The sequence below is a fragment of the Dermacentor albipictus genome, chromosome 3 (genome assembly GCF_038994185.2).
Source record: "Dermacentor albipictus isolate Rhodes 1998 colony chromosome 3, USDA_Dalb.pri_finalv2, whole genome shotgun sequence".
Classification (NCBI taxonomy): domain Eukaryota; kingdom Metazoa; phylum Arthropoda; class Arachnida; order Ixodida; family Ixodidae; genus Dermacentor; species Dermacentor albipictus.
The window spans coordinates 45,484,059-45,506,985 of record NC_091823.1 but is presented as its reverse complement, the minus strand read 5'-3'; the positions used below and the strand labels follow the sequence as shown (position 1 = coordinate 45,506,985).

Below are 22,927 nucleotides of genomic sequence, written 5' to 3'. Positions count from 1 at the left end.
GCGCCTGCGGTCACCATGATCGCAGATTGTGTATAACGTAATTATTGTACGTGTAAAAGGTCAACAATCCATGCATCTGAGCGTTCATTGCGTTCATTGCTCAAAGCGTTCATTGCTACAAAAATGAAGTTGTCGATTGGCTGGCATTTCATGTTTATACTCCCGAGATGTGCTGATAAATAACTTGTTAGGTCAATGTAATAGACGTTTCACTCTGTCGCCACAGCGCCTACGGTGGAATTGCGGACCTCGCCGCATTGCAGCTAGATTCGATTTTGCAACGCCGAGGAAACGCTATAAAATATGTTTATATATACCTCGACGCAACCAACAATCGCGTACCCACGGTCGAGTATAATCCATTTCCCGGAACGGTATACTTTCATTTTCATATGTGAAGTGTCAGACACGCCAGAAGCTTCTCACAAGATACCATAGTACATGGAATGCTTGAAAAATGTGCACAGTGAAGCATATTTCACCAAACAGTACCTCCGGAACCTCCACAATCGAAAACAAACTAAAAACAACGCACTCCAGAACAATCGGTCTGTTCGCTGTGAACCGATGACGTGCACGAGCAGCCCGTTTTGCGTGTATCCGTTATCGAAATACAATAGACGAACTAAAAAATTTCAAAACCAACGTAGGCATGCTCGAGCAGCCGCAACCCGCCTCTAAAAATCGTATATGTGAAGGCGGCTTATCCGTCAATCAGATGGTAACGAACATGCAACGATAATCGTCTCGTTTCGGCATGGAGCGAAATATGTGATCATGAGCCCCGACGATATCATCTTATTTCCTAAAGGCTCAGCCACACTAGGCCGACCCGACAACGATTTCAGTCTGCCGACTGTCGGCGACAGCGTTTTTTTTCCTTCGTGTCGGTGCCTCAGCCACACTATGACGACGCCGGGCACTGCACCGACCGTCGGCAGATTGTCGGCATCGGTACAGTGTGACAGAGGCGCCGACACGAAGGAAAAAACGCTGTCGCCGACAGTCGGCAGACCGAAATCGGTGTCGGGTCGGCCTACTGTGAGTGAGCCTTAAGAAAGGCGGGTTTAAACACAACGGTTATTCGTGAGCAGTAGCCGGATCACGGGAAACATCGACAGCGAAAAAAAAAATAACAATGCAAAGGTAGAGTTTACTGCTTACCTTTTTTTCTTCGGCATCCCAATTTCCGTTTTATGGGCAGCACGGCGCGCAGCAATGTGTCAGCATTGCGGTTCCTGTCAGGCACCGAAAGTTGATACCTATTAGGTTCCGTAGGCTAACATGCAGACTGCGCGCAGCTTCGAACATGGCGGGTATGCACACGGCGGCCGCCAGATGGCAGCATATTTTGCATAAGGCCTGTAATTAGACAGCTTGTTACTGCCTCCAACCTTAAACAACACGGTTACCTTATTTCTTATCATATATCATATCTTCTGGAAAAACTCCCGACTCAAGTAGAAAGTTAGAAATGTGACTGAGCGGTGGAGTGATAAATTATGACATTATTTCATTGTTTTTATTTGAATGTTGTCAACACTGTTCTTTAGACTCATAAATGGCATGCAAGTTTCTTCTTCATCTGTTGGTTCAAGAAAAAATGCTCCCCGGGTATTTATTTTATGTTGTAGTTATGACTAAGTCTGAAAATAAAGACTGCGTCCTAATATGCCAACACTAACAAACTTATTGTTAAGGTGATCCGCAAACTTTTTGCCAGAAAGTTCTAGATTGTCAAAGGAGAAAAACTGGACAATAATCACTTATATCTGATGTTATTGTTCCACACTGAAGTACGTTGGCTTTGATGTTTGTTATCAATAGGTGAAGGCACGAGACAGAAGATGACGTAAGACGTGTAGCTGTGAAGTTTATTTATTTATTTATTTATTTATTTATTTATTTATTTATTTATTTATTTATTGAAAATACCCCTTAAAGTCTCGCCAGAAGAGGCTACTACATAGAAGGGGAGGGGGGGGGGGGGGAGTACGCGAACATACTCTTATAACAATTCGTGAGAAAAACGCTGCAGACGCGACAAAATATGCCGACACGCCTATGTGTTGTAAAATGAGAGTTTGGATAAAACCAAATTTGCACAAAATTAGTAGAAACTTAGAAATTGAAACACCTAGAATTCCGAATACATAAAAGGCACTCAGACGAGAAGAACCGCAAAACAATATCGGACGGTTAACAAAGGTAACAAAGGAACACAATACAGAAAATAACTAATAAAGAAAAGTACATTATCACATTGCACAGAGAAATTACTTTCTGACATACGAAGGCAGTATTTGTTGACGTTTATCAGAGTGAGCTTCAGCAGCAATGTCTGAGGGCAAGTTATTGCAGTCAAGCATGGATCTGAGTGCCAATTATTGCATGTAAAGACCCGAGTGACACACTGGGTGTTTGACTCCGAAAGGGGGGATCTTGGCGAGAGAGAATGACAGAAGGTGACTGAAAGAAGACATCATACGGTTGATCCAAATAGGTCGCGAAGCTTCGGGCGAAAGGCGGTTCAGAACAAACGGTCACCGACATCAGCAAGGTTGGTTATGGGAGCAACGACTGAAGCGTAACTATGTTTGGAGGGAACAAATATTGGGAAAGAAAAAAAAGCGTTTGTTAATTAAAGTGAGACACAGATTGATTCAACGAAAATAAAATTATTTATCAATTTTATATATGCGTGACGAGTAAAGAAAAGACGTCTCTATTTTATTTTATCATTGTGAGTAAATACCTTTTTTCAGCGTCCATCGTTGACGCGCCGCTATCGCTTGCAAAGCAATGTAGCTTTTGAAGCGTTCAGAAGGGCACGCTCGTAAAGTTCACCTGTTACAATAGAAAAGATGACCTCATCAAACAAAACAGGGGAAACATTAGGCCGTACAAAGAAAGGTCCAATTAACAATTTTTGCAGCGCGCTAGGCTGACTTCTAGCCTAATTGACTACTTCACGCTCTCTATGTCGTTGCACCGGACACATTTCAGTGAACTGTCAACATCAGTCATTACGCCAACATCTTTCTGTTTGAAGCTGAAGTCCCGGTCACTGCGGAAGGAGTAGTAGTGTGAAAAAAAAAAAGTGGGTACAGGAAAGTTCACTGCGAAGCCAAGTTTGGGAAATAAGAGAAATGGGAAAGGAAGACGAAATCCTACTGCAGAGAAATTCAAGTGCTTTGGCGCGAAGCCGAAGATGCCCAAATTACACACCACTTCGATATTTGGGGGTGCACCCCCCACGGTGGCTTAGTGGGTACGGTGTTGCGCTGCTAAGCAAAGTCGCGGGATCGAATCCTGGTCACGGCGCCCGCATTTCGATGGGAGCTTGGTGCAAAAACGCCCACGTCTCCGTGCCGCGGAGAGCTGGGCCTCACGCTAATCAACGATACTACCACCCGCACCAGAATCGGCAGCCGAGGTCAGGTAGACACTAACCCTGACCTGACGTTCAGCTCAGCTCAGCCCGGACGTGGCACCTCCTACGCCACCTCCTGGATCCGGACACCACCAGGGTCGAAGGCAGAAGAAACATGGCCAAGTTAATCCACAGGCATGCTCAGGACCCGGGGACGTTCCTGGCAGCGATGCGAGACAAGTACATCGGCCCGCAACTCAAGACACCGTTACCTGCGGCCTACCAGGGCCGGCCGAACGCGCACATAGACGAAGACATTACGTTCGCTGAGGTGTCGGCAGCCGCCTACAAGCTGCGGACGAACTCGGCGCCGGGTTCGGACCGCGTTACCAACAAGATGCTACGCAACCTGGACGAGGCCGCAATGGAGCAGCTCACAGAGTTCATGAACGAATGCTGGAACACGGGCGCCATCCCGGAAGAGTGGAAGACGTCAACGATCGTCTTTATACCAAAACCAGGCAAACCACTCAATGCGGACAACCTCAGGCCGATTTCACTGACATCATGCGTCGGCAAACTGATGGAGCACGTGGTCCTAGACCGTCTCAATGAACACGTAGAAGATGGGGACCAGTTACCCCACTCTATGTTTGGTTTCAGGCCACACCTGTCCTCCCAAGATGTGCTCCTTCAGGTAAAAAGGCAGGTGATGCAACCCGAAAGTCCGGCGGACGCTCGCCGATTCCGGTGCCTCCTGGGCCTCGACCTGAAGAAGGCCTTCGACAATGTCGCCCACGCAGCGGTGCTCGAGGGCCTGACCCAACTGGGTGTCGGAAACCGAGCGTACCAATACGTCCGAGACTTTCTCACCGACCGGAAGTGCCGGATCAAAGTCGGCGAACATGAAACTGAATTTATAGAGCTGGGGAGCCGAGGCACGCCGCAGGGATCAGTCATCTCCCCTTTTCTCTTTAACGCGGCGATGCGCGGGCTCCCGGAACTGCTGTGCTCTATCCCTGGGCTTCACCACAGCCTTTACGCTGACGACGTGACGTTATGGGCAGCGGCGGATGATCCACAAGCTCTTCAAGAGATCATGCAACGCGGCATCGACGTCGTACAAGCTTATGCGGAGTCAAGGGGCCTGACGTGCTCACCGGAAAAATCCGAATACCTCCTGATCAAGCCCAGCAGGAGTAGCTGTCCCAGGGGATTACCACGGAGAAGGCGCTTCCTTGAGCTTAAAGTCGGAGAACTTACCATCCCGGAGCGCCCCAGTATCAAAATATTGGGGCTAGACTTTCAGAACACGCTGCGCTGCGGGCTCATGTTAAAGAAACTCCAGAGGGCGACCAACTACACACTACAGCTCATTCGCCGGGTGGCTAATCGGCACCACGGCATGGGCGAGGGCGATCTGCTTCGACTTGTGCAGGCATACATAACCAGCAGACACCATATGTCAAACTCACAGTCACAGATTTAGCCAAATTAAACACCATGATCCGACGAAGCACAAAGGCAGCCTTGGGCCTTCCGGACCACGCGGCCACCGCAAGGCTAGAGGCCTTAGGCATGCATAACACGATCGAGGAGCTCTTGGACGCTCACCACACAGCGCAAGTCCGTCGTCTCTCGCTAACCCCGGCTGGCCGCACAGTCCTCCGGAAGCTCAGTCTCGAGGCTATCCCCGAAATTACAGAGTACGTTACGATTCCGCGAAAGGTGAGGGGGCATATTTATGCCCCACCTCTACCCCGCAACATGGACCCCGAGTTCCATCAGGGCCGTCGGCAGGCCCGTAGTGAAGCCATTTGGCGACGCTATGGCTCGCAAGATGGAGTGGTCTACACAGACGCAGCCAGACACCCTCGCGGCGACCTCATGACTGCGGTGGTAGCTGATCACAACGGAGGACTGCTAGAACATACAACAATCACGGCTGGCCGAGTGGTGGAAGCGGAGGAAACCGCGATTGCCATGGCCATGCATGCGGACGCAAATACCGTCATCAGCGACAGCAAGCAGGCCATCGGCAATTTCGTCCGTGGTAGAATTTGCAAACAGGCGTACCATGTCCTCACACGACGCCCCCTAAGCGGCTTGAAAACCCTCGTGTGGACCCCCGCTCACGCGGCTGTGCCCGGCAACGCGTCGGCTCACAGTTTGGCTCGAGATCTCGCGCGCCGAGCCTCGTCCGCGGATGCGGACGGCGTGAATGAGGAGGAGACACACGAGGAACCCTGCGAGACTTATTATGAAATAGCCCATCGGTATCGCTTGAGGCGTCGCGCGCTCCCACCACCGGCCAAGCAACTCGACAAAACGCAAGCGGTCGCGTTTCGGCGTCTTCAGACAAATACATACCCACACCCAAAATACATAAACAAAATCACAGGGGGCAGGGAAAGCGACAAATGTAGGCTCTGTTCAGAAACAGGAACACTCACACACATAATGTGGGAATGCACCTCGCTCCCGTTCTCTCATCCCCCCGTCAGCAGCGAGACTGACTGGACAGCCTGGCTCAGTTCCGGGGACGTCGACCGACAATTGGAACTGGTGGACTGGGCGGAAAAGGCCAAGCAGGCCCAGGGCCTTACTTGAGCCCTAACGCTCAGCCACGTCCCTCTTTACCCTTCCCCCTTTCAATAAAGTTTATCACCGCCACCACCACCACCCACGTCTCGTGCCCCGGGGGTGGGTTAAAGATCCCCCGGGGGTCAAAATTAATGCGGAGTCCTGACTACGGCGTGCCTCGTAATCAAATCGTGATTTTGGCATGTAAAACCCCAGAATCCATTCATCCATTTGTGGATGTTACGACAGTAATAATACCAATATGCCAATGAATCAAACGATTTACTTGGATACTGCTTCCCCTTTAGCTTTCAGAATTTTCAACCATGACAACACCTCCTTGACATTACACGCTAGACAGCGTTTTATAAAGCGTCAATGCGAGGAATAGTGTTCCCTCAAAGCTATTTCTGTAATGGTTTATGGGAAATTATAACGCATTTTTCGCACAAGAATACATAATATTGATTTGGACCTGTCATGTTGTGCCGAAAGATTACAGGAGTTCTGGATTAGAAAGCTTGGGTAAACAGTCTTTCAGCATCGCATTCAAGTGCTTCTGACAAAAAAAAAATAAAACACATCGCTACGCAAATATTTGCTTTCCAGTGCGCCTTCGCTAGAGCCTGTGTCGCGTTCATTACGTTACATTTCTCACGTGCGATGGTCCTTAGTCTGAGTCCGCAGGGACATTTCATTCTTAACGAATGCTAAACGTCCGACTCCTGCTATACGTCGCCAAGCAGTACAGCGATTTCAAAATAGTGGGTGGAAGAACGTAATATAACGTTGTGCAAGGCACACTGTAAAATTTAATCTCGTTTTGCGTAACACGCTTTGCATGTATTGCGCTGATGCGTTATCGTATTGCAGCGCTATCAACAGCGGTGCTTAAAAAGTGTGCCTTGAAGGCAACGTTGATCAATCTTTATAATCGTCCTTTCAGCAAAAAAAAGTTGCCTAGGTCATGGAATAACGCATCATGAAGCGATCAGCTCTGAAACCTCTCGCAACTTTCTTTACTGAAAGGGAAATTGTATTCTACGAAGTAACACTTTGTTTGTTTTTGTGTGTTGTTGTGGAGTCGCAGCCTTCTGTGTTCGTTATAGATTTATTTATAGGCTTTTTTTCGATATTTACTTTTTCCGATTTAAAAAGACAACCAGAAATTTCTGTCGGAACTACAGCAATTTCTGTCAAGACTACAGAAATTCCTCGCGTACAACGAATTTCCGGACATTTCTGTACTTTCGACAGACATTTCTGACGTTACGACAGAAATCCTGACGTCGCAACAGAAACATTCTGACATGATGACCAAGAGTTCTGAAGTCGCAACAAAAGCATCATGTCGCGACAACGAAAGTTCTGCCGTCATAACAATATGTTTCTATCGCTACAGCCATTCATGACGTCACAACAGGTAATCTCTGTCGCGACGACAGACGCTTTCTGTCACGGCGTTAGAAATTTACCACTTTCTATCGCAACGACATAAGTTCTCACGTCGCGGCAGAAGCGCTTTACTTCGCGACGCCTTCAAATTTTATGTCACTTTCTCATCGATGGTGCACACTGTACCATTCTTTTACTTGGTGTTCAAAGATTCGTTCTCTGAATCCGGCATTGCGGAGGGCCCGATAGCCGTACGTGACCAATTGTCGCAACTGGGCAGTGGCGACACGACACAAACAATCGGCCTGCCGGACTCCTCGAAATCGGCCGCTGATCGACGACATCGCATTTGCGGTCACGGCTGCGTAGCCATTTTGGTTTATTTTGTAAGATGTGACACACACGCCTGTGGACATCCACGTATTGTTACGCTGACACAATAGTTAATTTGCCCTAAATATCGCATCAGCTTTTGCCAAGCAGAAAATAAATTTTGGGTTGCTCCACAAAGCAGCGTGAAAATTTGTCTCGCTCGGTTGTCAGTACTCCGGCACAGGCGCTACCGCGAGTAACCGGTACGTTGTCTTAATGAGCATTTATCCATGTACGTTTTATGTAGCTTTTTCTGTATTAAACACACAAATTATATGCGCGCTCAAAAGTGCAAAGAACGAGAGACAGCTGTCGAAATTAGCTGTAACAACCCCTACAGCGTCTCCGGTCGCCATTGTCTCTCAATTTCTTAACTGATATAGATATGGTAAAGCAAAATCAATGTCGTAGCACTTTACGTAGTACTTGTCGATAGTAGCAGCACTTTTCCCCTTCTAGAGAGGCGCCAGTTGACGTGGCGGAGTGAAAACGCCCTTTGACTATCAACGTACAACTGTAAACACCAGTGTAGACAGGGACTTTTTCTTTTTCGAGGCGGTCTTTCACTCGGACGAGTTGTTGCTTTAGTTTGGTTGAAAGGACGTGGCAAATTTGTACATCATAACCCTTGAAAATTCTTGATATTGAATTTCAAAATTTCTTGAAGAATTTTCAAAGATTATGATGTGCAAATCTGCCACGTAACTTCAAGCAAACTAAAACAACAACTCGTCCGAGTGAAAGACCGCCTCGAAAAAGAAAGATTTCCGGGCGTTATCTACAAAATTCCTTGCCAGGACTGCCATGCGTGCTACGTAGGCGAGACGGGGAACTTTAAAAGAAGGCTACAGCAGCATCGCAATGATGTAGCCAAAAGACACACGGTCTCCAGCGCCCTGGCAGAGTATCACGAAAAGACTGGACGCAGTATTAACTGGCATTCGGCTTCTATCATCGAAAGAGAGAAAGAAATATCATCCCGATTGCTCCTTGGATCATTCGGCATATAATCAACTACTAACACGATAAACCGGACACGGGGACCTCTCCCTAAGTTGTACGCAAGCGCATTACGTCTTCCGACGCGTATGCAATAAGGACCAACATGCATTCGTTCATTGTGAACAAGGCACCCGTATTGGGCGCCGAAACGTCAATCTGTGTTTTGAGTTTTTATCAATTGGCGAGTGTACGTTTATTCAGCCACGTTATTTCCTAGAGACGCCTTTTCTTCACAGACGCCGACAGCCGTATGTGTAAAGCTGCAACGCGGATGTCAGCAATTTGTAAAACCTTTTTTTTCAAATTTATTTTCTTGATGTTTTTTGTTTGTATGTTTGCTTTTACCGCGCCTTTTAGGAAATACATCTTGTATTGTTGGTCGGTGCTTCCTGTCGCTCTAGTACCGTAGGCGCTACGCGATGCATCACGGAGAAGCGGCCGCTGGTGGGCGGAGAGGCAGACGAACCGGCATGAAAGTGACGCTGCATATACAGCTGTATATCTGGTTGTACGGTACGCCCATGCGCCTCCTTGCTATGGCGGCAGGGTTTGTGTTCCATCTGTGGATTTGGAGGCGGTACTTGCGGCGGTGATGCGCTCACACCGCGCGGCTACGTCGGCTACGTGCCGACGGCGCCAGCAAACATATTTTGCTTTCGCTTCGAAGCCGTCGAGGATGGCGCTTCAAAGCAACCACAAATGCATACATCTGATATAGCTTCCTTCTCCTAATCTAGTTTCACGCATCAGAACAAGAAAGGCTGGCTGATATTTGCAGTCGAACAGTGCGGACGTATCCACGTCGGCTCCCACGTTCTTAAATGTTTTTGGGCGCCTTTCCAAGAAGAATTCTGGAAATATATACCTTATCAGAACCGCCACGTTGCAAGGAATCCGCCGATACCAGAGTTTTATCGGTGGGTGGACGTTTCGTCATATTCTGAGGCTTTTGCTCTACGATCACGCCGACGAGGGAGCTAGCCCTAACGGGCACAGCCTGCTCTTGGCGCGGCGGGGCAGGCAGGCCTATAGGTCTAGCCCCGCGCTTGCGTTTTTTCGTCTATGTGCGTGATTGAATCGACGACATGTGGGTTCATCGAAGGCGAAGGCATGCCCGAAGTCGTAACTGTGGAAGCTATGGACGTAACTCAGGAAGATCTCAATGGAGCTGGGTGGATCACCGCCCTCAGCAACAGTAAGAAGCAGGAGATGAAAAGGCCGCGATTACGAGATGGCCAACGTGGCACCGTGAACAAACAGGCTGGCTACCGCATTGCCAAAGGACCGGCTAAAAGCCTGTTGTCGCAAGTAACAGCAGCATCGCGACTTCCGAAGCTCCCCAAGGAGCAGATCAAGATTATCGTGCGCCCCAAGGCAGGACTCGACGTATGTATCCAAAGCCGACGTAGTACTGCTCGCTCAAGCCCTGGCCATGGCGGTGGCCCTGCCTGAGCAGCAAGCGAAGGAAGACACCGTGTGCCTAAACAAGGTACAGAATATCTTAATCTCCACCCCGCACGCCTCTAATGCGAGGGCCTATGCGAGACTAAATAAAACCCATACCAAGTACGGCGCCTACAAAGTTTCGGCGTATATCGCCGACACCGTGGGTACGTGCAAAGGCGTAATAAGGCTCATCGACCCCTCTCACAATGAAGGAACGCTTAGAGAAATCATTGAGAATGAAAGAAATCTTGTGGAACTAGAATCCAGACGGAATCAGGAACTCGCACGTAGTCGTGATTTTATTCAGAGGCATGCGTGTGCCCAACCACGCCATATGAGGCACGGCTTTGGTGCCATGTTCTCGATACTCTTTATATCGACGTCAAGTCATTGTTTGCCACGCTTACGGCCACGTAGGCCACCGTGCCGACGTTTACATCAGCAGCGAGGGAGAGAGAAGTAAATGCCGCGGTTGCGGAAAAGCAAAAGCTGACGATGAAGAAGAACATCAATGCAGCCCCAAATGCGAGGCGTGCGGTGGGCCCCACGTCACCGGACACCGAACGTGCAAAAAAGCGATATAAAATTCCATACATCGTATGACGCCGACGCCTAAGGCGTCGACAAAGAGCAAAGAAGGAGAAATGGACGAAGAGTCTGACGTCACCGACGCAATCGGCGACAGCTTGTCAGCTGCACCAGCTGCGTAAAGCAGCTCCATCCTCAGCACCCGATCTCAATCCGGAGGGCGCTCACGCTCGAGAAGATAATCCAAACCGAGGCAAGGAGAACGCTCCTCCAGATCGAGATCCCGGTCTCGCTCCCAATCCGTCAAGCGGGCCACGTGGGCCGACAAGGTCAAGGGAACGACGCAGCCGTCTAGGAAGAAGAACGCATCTACCAAAGAAACAACATGTGAGGCACAACCATAGCAGAGGATCGATCCCCGTATCCAAGCGATCGAAGAGGAAAATAGGCAACTTAGACGCGAGCTCACAGAGCTTAAGGAATCCTTTGAGAGCATGAAAGGAAAACTCATAAACCGCCGCGAGGTTACCAAGAGCAATCCCGGACCATTAGCCGGGCAGTCGAAACGCAAGGAACCTTTTAGCGCAAGAACGCAAGAACTCAAGAACGCAAGAAACCCGGAACCTTTTAGCTACACGGAGGAAGAAGAAGAGGGCGACATAACCGAGGTCAGCGAGACCCATTCGCCGCCTCGGTTTCCCCCGTCAATAAAGAGGGTAAATTAGAAAGGACCCTGAGTACGATTATGGAAATGCTCTCCGCCATAGAGTTGAGAGTAACGCTTACTAGAAAGACCTAGGGCTCAGCCCAAAACTAGACAAAGAACACTTACTGGATCGCTTCCCACCGGATCAAATCCCGACGGGGGTGCGAAAGGTTTCTGAAGATTTCACAGTAAACAAGAGGGCGATCAGAAATAATAATACTGTCAAAATTTGGCAATAGAACTGCGCTAGCTTCCAGAGGCGCAAGGCTCCGTTAGGTCAGCTCGGTGCCAGACAAGCCATAAGTCATCTTACTACAGGAGACGCTCGCGGAGAAGGAGATCGCTCTATCGGGATATCACGCAGTAGCGTTCAAAACCGAAACGAAAGCAAAAATAAAGGATGCTCTCCTTTGTGGAGCACGCGGTCCCAAAATATCGGAGCGGACTAGAAGAGCAACTGATCGAGCTCGTGCCCAGTAGATCGAGCAACGCGAACGTTTTTATTCTTAACATGTACAATTCGCCTGCGGATAGGAACAGATACTTTAATGCACTATTCCATTCCACAATCAGGGCAGCCAGAAACATGCCCCTCTTATTTTCAGGGGACTTCAACTCTCAGAACACGGAATGGGGATAGGCTTTAACAGCAATATTGGCGCAAACTTAGCCGGATGTGCAGCTGATTCTAACCTCGCGCTTGTTACGGATCCTAGGTTTCCCCCAAGAAGGAGTGATTCGGTCAGTCGAGACACAACGCCAGGCCTCGCATTCTTCAGAAATATCGAGGGCACGTGGAAGAATCTCCAGGAGGACTGGGGTAGTGACCACTACGTTCTCGAAATCATGGTGCAGGTCAAACCCAAACCTCCGGTCAAATACGAATACGTTGATTGGGATCTTTTCCGGAAAATTCGAGCGGAAACGACCCCCTCAAGCGAATCCTTCAAAGATCTAATTTCCTATCTTAAAGAGGCCGTCTAAAACGCGACCAAGGATATCACCACACAACTTGAAGTCCCCAAAATGGACTCGTGGTTAGTGCATCTCCTGGAGGCTAAACACGCTTTTGCGGAGAGGTGGAAAACGCAGAAGTTAAATCGCCGACTACGAGGAAAACTAACGTCAGTAAACAAGAAAATAGAGTGGTATTCCAGACAGCTGGCCTTGCAACAGTGGGACGAGACGTGCAACGAAACCGACGATTGCATGAGAAGGGGTAGTAAGTGGAATCTGCTTAAAAGCGTTCTCAACAAGTAACAGTCAAGGAATGCCGTCGATAGGCTCATACATAAGCAGATCCCCTGGGGCCTCCCAAACAAACTAATTGTCAACGACCTGGCGCGAACTTACCTACCTCTCAAGGAAGGAGATTCGCAAGGCACAAACGCGAGAGTAGGTTACACGGGGTTAGACAGGCCAGAATCAGACGAACCTTTAACAATTTCGGAAATCAGACACGTATTCATCAACTTAAATGGAAGGTCGGCCTCGGGGCCAGACGGGGTCACCAACAAACTCCTTCGAAACCTGGACGACAAGGCCATCGAAATCCTAACAGCAGATATAAACGAGGTGTGGAGCTCAAGGCAGATCCCGTCGTAATGGCGCACAGCCAAGGTGGGGCTCATACCCAAACCGTGGAAACCTCCGCACATAAATACCCTGCGTCCCATCTCCCTAACACCGTGCATTTGCAAAGTGGCCGAACATGCAGTACACAATGAAATCGTCGAACACATTGAAAACCACGAACTATTTAGGCATAATCTAATAGGTTTTACAAAGGGACTCTCCACACAGGACGCAATGCTCATCCTGAAAAGATCCATATTCGAGAACGAGACGCGGGGCGTCCAAAGAATCATTGTACTCGACCTCGCTAAGGCCTTTGATAAAGGTGGCACACGAACACACCTTGAACGAAATTTCCTCTCTTAACCTAGGGCGGAAATTCTTTAATTTCACTCTCTCGTTCCTATCGGAAAGGAAAGTGTTAATTCGACTGGGCACGATCTCGGGTGGTCCTTGCGAACTGGGCAACTGCGGAACCCCTCAGGGCCTCGATCCTATCCCCGCTACTATTCATTATCGCCATGCATAAACTTTCCGAAAGGTTAGCCGAACTCCCAAAAATAGGCCACGCATCCTATGCATACGATATCACAGTCTGGTCCCCGGGGGGATCTCTGGCTGATCTAGAACAATCTCTGCAGGCGGCCATCGAGGTAATGGAAGAATTTTTTACATGCACAGGTCTCAAGCTTTCACCGACCAAATCCGATCTCCACCTCGACAGAGAGTTCAGGCAGGGCGTTAGGAACTTCAAGCCTCTGGAAATGCTGCCGATCGAAATTACGACACGAGGAAGACACCCCATTCCGAACGTGAACTTCATCAAATTTTGAATTTTAATCAACGACAAAGGCTGTAAGGCAGAAGCTCTAAACAAGTTAGGCGCGCAGACGAAAAATATGCTAAGACTCATCACTAGAATCACAAGCAAAAAGGGAGGACTCAAGGAGGACAACCTACTCAGGGTCTTCCGAGCTTTCTTCATCAGTCATATTACTTACACGGCACCGTACCTCAAATGGAGCAAAATCGAAAAGAACAATCTCGACACGCTCATCAGGTCCGGCGTCAAAGAATACTTTTTACTCCACAGTCTGCTAGCATGATTAAACTACTCGAACTCGGAATTCGCAATACAGTTTATTGCAAACGTCTCCAGGCTTTCGTCAACTAAGCCTGGCATTAACATTCTTGATGAAGCTGGTATACTCCCTGTACAGGCACTGGTTGACAGATACTCCCTGTCTAAATTAGCCCGTGAAGGTATAAAGGTAGAGCCCGTACCGAGGAACATCCACCCGATATATAACAAAGGTCGCAGAGGAGCACGGGCTAGATCCCTACTTCACCGAATCGATCTTTCCGGGGCAGATACATTCTTTGTCGCAGCCAGCAAATATGGCAGCGAAGACACGTTTGCAACCTAGGTCGATGACGCGCGCGGAGCACTTATAAGCGCGGCGTCAATCTACACTATACACGCGAACGAGACGGAGGGAACCGCGATAGCCTTGGCTCTTCAAGCCGCAAAAGGCCCGACGACAATTTTCTCCTACTCGCGCACGGCGGTCAGGGCTTTCTCGGCCGCTCTAGTTTGTAAACACGCAGCCGGCATCGTCAACAGATCCTTTCGCATTACTACGAGCGAAGAAACTGGAGGTCATAGCATAGCGTGGTTCCCGGCCCACGTGAACAATATAACTAACCAATCGGGTTGCAACCCTGACGAGTGGGCCAACTGCCTGGTGGGTGAATTCACGAACTGCGGCCGAGCTAACGGTCCGGCTCTCTCACAGGATTGCCCCTTCAAAGATCATCTTACCACCAATCACGAAATTGCGCCGCATTTCAGACACAGCAGGAGGAAATTCCCTCCCCACAGCCCGAAACTGAACAGGGTTCAGGCTATTATTTTCAGGCTCTTACAGACGAGATCCTACCTCCTCCCTTAGAGCGCTTAGTTGGATAGACCCCAACTTCCCGCAGTCGTGCTCGAAATTCTGTCACGCATGCTGCTCCTTCGACCACATGCTCTGGATGTGCCCGTACAACGCCGGCTCTGACCTTCAATACAAGCCCAAGTGGGACGTCTTCCGGAAGAGCTCGAAATTCCCGCACCTACTACAGGCCGTTCAGATGGCCCGCGACGTCGCAGAGAGTCACCACCTCCCGGTTCCGTCGTGGGCGGAGCCACCAACTTCACTGGGGAGCCTTCGACTCCATCCAATCAAGTTTCTCAGGACACTCCGGTAAAGTTCTTGTCACTGTCACTTAGGCCGAGATGCCTGAGTACGAGCTCGTCCCGCTGTGCGTCAGCAGCCGGCCACTGTTTTCGAGTTGAACTATTCTCGCATCGCAGCTCGCGTTCGAGCTAGAGGTTTGACAATGATGGTCGCTTGTCACGAAAGGTTAAGACCTCAGGTTATGCTACTTAGCATTACTTCCTATCGAAAAGAATTTATTGTAGTCGATGTTCGGGTGACTGGTGGCGGCGACGCAAGGTACGCACGCAAAGGAGAAACGTTCCTTTCCTGTTGGTTGCCGCAAGAGGGCGCGGCATGTGAAGTGCGTGTGAAGGAGTAACTCACCGGGCCTGAACGAGGAAAGTGGCTGGTTCCTTCTTTTTCGCTCCCTTTTCTTTAGGAGTGTAAGAGCAGCAGCAGCACCCGGAAAGTCGGGACAAGATGCAAAGAAAGCTTCACTTTAGAAGTGAGAGTCATGCTTGCTGATATGTAACCCCCCCCCCCCCCCCCATAAGTGCCATGTATAACATTTTCCCAACATCTAACATTTTGCAAGTGATTTTACAGATTTTATTTGTAGTGTAGACAGTCAGAGTTCGAGCCAAGGCAGTGGGAATGCCTCTTAAAAAAAGTTGCTTGAAGGCTTGATGAAACGTACGGTTGGGAACAATCGATCGGGTACTCAGAACATAACGAGCAGTAGAGTGATTTGTGGTGCAACAGAATCCGTGCCAGCAAACAGCCCAAGTTAGTATTACTAAAGCGGTATGTGATAACCACAAATATTTCATTTGGGCAAGCGAAATTAGTGATACGTTCAATATAAACAGATATCCTGTCTTACTTTAAAGAATGATTACATTTCTTCCTCAGGCGTTTGAGCGTTTCGCTATCACGGGTGAATGTAACCATCCTTGACCCCTTCAGCCTTTTATGGTAGAAATATTTCACGCGTTCGAGTAGGCACTGTAAACAAATGTAGACTAAGCGTGCAACAAAATAAATAGGCTTAAGCCACCAAGGAAGGAATACTGTCAAAGCAAGCAAAGCTTATACTGTTTTTAGCCATGCCGTGATTGTCTCTCGTTTTCCTTTATTAAGAGGACGATGAGCAAAACGAGAACAAGGTGAAAACCAAAGCCAGCGTTTCGACAAGTTGACTTGTCTTTTTCAAGATTTCAAGGAAAAGAAAAGTCCACTTGTCAAAACGTTGGCTCCAGTCTTCACCTTTTTCTCGTTTTGCTCATCGTCTTCAATTTCCATCTCCAGCCTTCCCTATGTTTTCCGTGGATTTATTAAGAGGAGGAGGAGGATTGTTAACTACTGCATATGTATTCTTTTTTAAATTAAGCAATGGCACTTTAGCCATTTTCCATGGTCATCGGTTGATAATGGCCTGGTAATGGTAACAAAGTGCCTCGAGCGGCCAGTTCATGTGCGCGGCAATTGTTCGTGTATTCGCGGGCTTCTTTCATACTTGGAAAAACACTTTTGTGTAGCAAGTATTGAGCAACAGAAAGCTGTATTGGGAGCTTTGCATGACTATCTGCAATTTTCTCATCGTCATATTTCAGTAACACTGCATTTCGGCCTAGTTGGTTCATAATTCTGAACTTAACGTTACAGCGAAAACACCTAAGAGGATACACAAAAAGAAAGACCCGACACACATTGGAGCTGGCTAACAACTTCTTTTTTTCTTTCGTCGTCGATGCAAATATATACCTAGGCCACACAACCGCGCAGGCGCAGACAATACATTAATGACATCTGCCAACTTCTTGTATACGCAAACGTAGAAATTCAAATTCTGATGGGTGCAGGGACAAAGATGCGTCACTAATGCAATTATTGCCTTGTCTTTTTATGTGGTAGGCCTCTAAAGCAAGCCGCGCATGTTCATTCTTGCTTTTTCCCAGAATTACCGTCCGATCAAGTCGCGCCTCACAATTGCTGCAAGAATTTATATGCGCAACAAGGTACGCTCCTTTATCTACATTTTTGTTTACTTTTTGCGCATGTCCCCTGAGTCGCTCATTGACGCAATGCCCTGTCTGGCCAACGTACGTCTTTCCACATGAGAGTGGAATGCCATAAACCACGCCGACAGCGCACGACACGTATGAGGCACCATGCCGAATTTGGCATCCTCCTCTGCTCTCTCCGCAGGTGCGGGAACATAGCTTTGAAAGCTTGTTTGGAGCAGAAATTGCCAAAGGAACACCATGCCTGCAAGCAACTTTCTTGAGTTGATGGGTCACCTTATGCATGTATGGGACCACCACAGGAATTCGCGTTTCACGTTCGGCGGCCGGCCTTTTTGTGGTTTTTCTTCTCTGGATCAGAGCTTCAACCACGGCAGTCAAAAGCGACATAGGGAACCCAGCTGCCAAAAGATGGCTGATCTGATTATCAAAACTTTCTTTCATCTTGTGCACACTTGTGCGTGCGTGCGTGCGTGCGTGCGTGCGTGTGTGTGTGTGTGTGTGTGTGTGTGTGTGTGTGTGTGTGTGTGTGTGTGTGTGTGTGTGTGTGTGTGTGTGTGTGTGTGTGTGTGTGTGTGTGTGTGTGTGTGTGTGTGTGTGTGTGTGTGTGTGTGTGTGTGTGTGTGTGTGTGTGTGTGTGTGTGTGTGTGTGTGTGTGTGTGTGTGTGTGTGTGTGTGTGTGTGTGTGTGTGTGTGTGTGTGTGTGTGTGTGTGTGTGTGTGTGTGTGTGTGTGTGTGTGTGTGTGTGTGTGTGTGTGTGTGTGTGTGTGTGTGTGTGTGTGTGTGTGTGTGTGTGTGTGTGTGTGTGTGTGTGTGTGTGTGTGTGTGTGTGTGTGTGTGTGTGTGTGTGTGTGTGTGTGTGTGTGTGTGTGTGTGTGTGTGTGTGTGTGTGTGTGTGTGTGTGTGTGTGTGTGTGTGTGTGTGTGTGTGTGTGTGTGTGTGTGTGTGTGTGTGTGTGTGTGTGTGTGTGTGTGTGTGTGTGTGTGTGTGTGTGTGTGTGTGTGTGTGTGTGTGTGTGTGTTTGTGTGTGTGTGTGTGTGTGTTTGTGTGTGTGTGTGTGTGTGTGTGTGTGTGTGTGTGTGTGTGTGTGTGTGTGTGTGTGTGTGTGTGTGTGTGTGTGTGTGTGTGTGTGTGTGTGTGTGTGTGTGTGTGTGTGTGTGTGTGTGTGTGTGTGTGTGTGTGTGTGTGTGTGTGTGTGTGTGTGTGTGTGTGTGTGTGTGTGTGTGTGTGTGTGTGTGTGTGTGTGTGTGTGTGTGTGTGTGTGTGTGTGTGTGTGTGTGTGTGTGTGTGTGTGTGTGTGTGTGTGTGTGTGTGTGTGTGTGTGTGTGTGTGTTTGTGTGTTTGTGTGTGTGTGTGTGCGCGCGCGCTATGGAACGACAATGTGCTGTAGGGTGAACGCAATTGTTTTGGCCTTACTTTGGTGTTTAGACTATTGCAATCATACTGATAAGCCTATTCCAATCAAACTTCTGAAACTATTTCAATCAAGCTCGCTCTGTAAAATTTTGTGAGTGCATTTTTCGCAAATACGTCACGTAATTTGGCCTGCGGCACTGTCCTCCGTGGAGAAGATTAGTTCCACCATTGCTCCGTTTCTTTGCACAACACAGCCCAGCTGATTGAAGCTCGCTGGCTTCAATGAAAGACAACGCGTATTTTAATAGCACAATTCTACTCAGAGTCCTCAGTGCTTTTGTTACAAGCGAACGAGCTCTTCGCCTATCCTTGTCCAAGAATAGCACAATCCAGTAAACGAACTTACAAAACCCTTACGTATATAGGGGACCCAACACCATCATTTATGCAACTTTGATGTCATCGTACTGAAAGACAGATTAACCAAGTGTATTCCTATGTGGCCCGGTCAATATTGAGTCCCAAGGTGAAAAGGTAATGCTTGGATTATTAGTGAATGACGTTGAGAATAAAGCCCTCTGACTGGACAAATTTCTGGATCAATATAACCTTTTGATCTTTGAGCTATACCTGATATTAAAATAACGTCAGCGTACAAATGAAGGTCTGATGCTAAGTTAACGCTAAGTTAACAGTATTCTCTCCGAACAACCCATAGTTCTTTTATCAATCACAAGCTCCCCTTCACTCTCGTGAGTGTAACTATACATTAGCTTTCTTACAATATAATTCAACCCTATCATTACCCTTTGTGAAGTAGACGCTTTAGTTACTCAAAAGGGGTTCTATTTCAACTGATCCTAAAACGGCAACGTTATGTTAAATCAGGTTACTTAGGCTGATTCACTTTAGCGCCCTTAGTATACAGTTCATGCGGTGAAAAGTATTGCAAAAAATATTAAAAGGTGCAAAAGCGAATATCTATTGAAATTCGTAGTTTATTTGTACACGGGAAGCTATAATAACGTCTTGTTCCTTCGGGGTTCTCAATATCATGCAGTATTTTATGCGAAGCATATTACGAGGGCTCAACCCAGCTCCTCAGGCGCGGCGGTGACCATGAAATCACGTGACACCGTGACGTCACGACAGAGGAGAAGTGGCTTTGGCTCAACTCTTGCAAGACGGGCTGGGTGGGAATCGAACCAGGGTCTCCGGAGTGTGGGACGGAGACGCTACCACTGAGCCACGAGTACAACGCTTCAAAGCGGTACAAAAGCGCCTCTAGTGAATGCGGTGTTGCCTTAGAAACGCGCTGTTTCTAAGGCGTGCGTCTCTTGCTCAGGCGCACATTTCGTTGCCGCGCCGAACGCTGCTTTGCTCGACGCTCACCGCGTCCAATGCGGGGCGCGTAGTCGCTGCCCTGTAGCCCATTGTCTTACACCCCTTGGCGGGTCGACGGGAACGCTGTCGCGTTCCACTCTTGAAGGCGAAGAAGTAATGCATGAGTTGTTTCTTCGTCTAGCCGAACCAAATATAGCCAAGCAACAGCAGTTCACCAGGCTAAACAGTGGTTCAACAACTAAAATAAAGGCTAGTATGCTTCGCATCCTGGGCTTAACCTTACCTAAGCCACAGCCATTTTTTTTTCATTCAATCAATGTAGCAACGCCAGAGACAGTTCGATGCATTACGGTCGCATTTTGCATGTCCCAAGACCCCTACAATGACATCTGGTGGTGACACACACACACACACACACACACACACACACACACACACACACACACACACACACACACACACACATATATATATATATATATATATATATATATATATATATATATATATATATATATATATATATATATATATATATATATATATATATATATGTATATATTTATATATATATATATATATATATATATATATATATATATATATATATATATATATATATATATATATATATATATATATATAATACCTTACAGGCCCTATGGGGGCATTGTGTAAGGGGGGTTACAAAATCAAGGAAAAAAAAGAGCAAGCATCCTGCTGAAATCTAATATATATATATGTATCTTACATTATGCAGATTGGCTGCCCCCATACATTTGAATAAGGGCTTCATAGTACGACCTGGCAAAGGGAAAAGAAAGGCACTGTTAAGACCCCCCGATTCTCGCGCATGTATCATCTGACGGTACGTCGTTTCATTAATGACGAGACAGACAGACTTGACATGTTGACATATATATATATATATATATATATAGATATATATATATATATATATATATATATATATATATATATATATATATATAAAGAACTTGAGTGGTGCTACAAGGTAAACAGAACAAGTATTTAATTTCGACAGTTTCGATCGGTGGACCGATCTTCGTCAGGGTTTACAAAAAATGGCAGTATATATATATATATATATATATATATATATATATATATATATATATATATATATATATTGACAATTGTGTTGAGCCAATTGGCATCGCGGACACGAGTACTGAAATAATGGACAAGCAGTCAAGAAAAAATCCAAAGCAATAACCTCATCATGCTTGAACGTTTACACGTTTGAACAAGCCATAGCTACGTGTACTGTACATAAGCAAGGTCCGCCTCCCATTTAACTCGTACTGAGGGGCTGTCCACTGTCTTTTGCGCTTTCCCTTGCCCCTGGCCCGTCCATGCAGACATCCACTGCTTTTATTTCTTTAACTTCAGCGCCTTGTCAAGGAGCCTTCTGTTTTTCGGCGAGAGCTATTCGTTGATGTATACAAGTTATTTACGGTTAAGAGAAAAACCAAGACTGTCAGAAGTAAAAGGTGCGTTCTTCATTTTATGGTAAGGCTGATTTCGGCCTTTCCTCGAAACTTAACCATCATTCTACTACTAGCCGTAAACAGGTATTTTTCATTGTGATTTCGTGTACCCAAAACACACGATATGTGCATCGTAATTATTAATGTCGATGGGACACCCTGTCCTCTCGCCGATTCTCTATACAATAGGTTCACAGTTGTGATTTCTAACAATAGGTTCACAGTTGTGATTTCCAGTTAGAGGAACGCCTTCTGTTTCGAGCTTTATCGCTTTGGAGTGCTGTTCGGGGACGCTCACGTGACCTGACAGTTCGGTGTTATGTCTAGGGCCCGTATTCACAAACCAACCTTATACTTATCTTTTGCCTTCCTTACCTTTTCAGCGCCTTAACGCGTTTCATAAACAAACCTTATGCTTAAGTCGAACCTTTCCTTAACCTTACCGGCTCGGAAAAGGAGCGTTCCTTAAGGTAGCCCGGCAGCTACCTTAAGGCGCCACTTATTATGGCCGACCACGCCAGCAGCTTTTCGGAGCTAGTCGATTTTGTCGCCCTATTAAGGGAAGCCGATGTTCGCGAAGCCCTTCCTTATGTAAAGCTCATCCGGCGTGTACTCAGGGACCGTCAGAATGTCATGGAGATGTACAACGACGGCGAGTTTCTTGGCAGGTTCGGCTTTTCAAAACGAGTGGTGGTACACCTTCTCTCCATCCTGCCACTTGCTCCGAGCCCAGACGATCGCGGTTCGCCCGTGCCGCCACTTCTCTTTCAAGTTGTCCCAACACTTGCGTAGCTGATGCTCCGTGCGCGGGTGGACTCTGTTCTTACTGTTGAACTGCTGTTCTATCTGCTGCCATTTCTTTTTCTTCTCGCTCAGGGACACCGCATCAGTACGCTTGTTCTCCAGCACGTTGCTCTCTCTCGTCACCAAGTCAATCAAAATTCCCCGCTCCTCCTCCGTAAAGTTGATTTTCTTCCTCTCAGTGGCCATTCCCACAACAGATCTTACAATAAGCAAACGAACACTTCAAAACACAAATAAATGAACAAATGAGGAAATAAATAAATAAATAAATACGCGCAATATTTACAGCGTCTAACGCAAGTTATAGCTAACACAGAAGAGAAAAAGTGAAGGAACTGCGCTCGAGCACCGCAAAATGGAAATGGAAAATGAAGCACCGCAAATGGAAAAAAAAAAAGACGGCAACGCGTGTTGCCATGGCAACACGCGTTGCCGTTCTTTTGCGCGTCTCTCATCTGCAGATGAGAGACGCGCAACAGCTAGAACTCGCTCTTTTCACATTGCTTTTTCACAACGCGTAATAATGCGCCATCCAATTTTTATATTTATTGTTGTCAGCGACAAAAATACGTTTCCTTTTTAATAACTGAGTGGTTTAAGGCCAAGAAAAGTTCATAGCCTCGCACCCATGCTCATCTCTTATGACGATAAGGCCGCCTTCGATAAGGACGCCTTTTCACGCAATAAGGGACGCTTCTGAATCA

General features: G+C 47.3%; 1 long non-coding RNA gene across 1 annotated transcript in view; it reads right to left on the bottom strand.

Moving 5' to 3' along the window:
* Positions 1 to 1,162: 1,162 nt before the first annotated feature.
* Positions 1,163 to 22,927, bottom strand: part of LOC135898182 (uncharacterized) — a 99,865-nt gene continuing 78,100 nt past the window's right edge. Inside the window, exons 3-4 of the long non-coding RNA XR_010563279.1 lie at positions 2,756 to 2,847; positions 1,163 to 1,238 (exon numbers count right to left, since the gene is read on the bottom strand). This is a non-coding gene — a long non-coding RNA (uncharacterized lncRNA). The remainder of the gene's footprint in view (positions 1,239 to 2,755; positions 2,848 to 22,927) is intronic.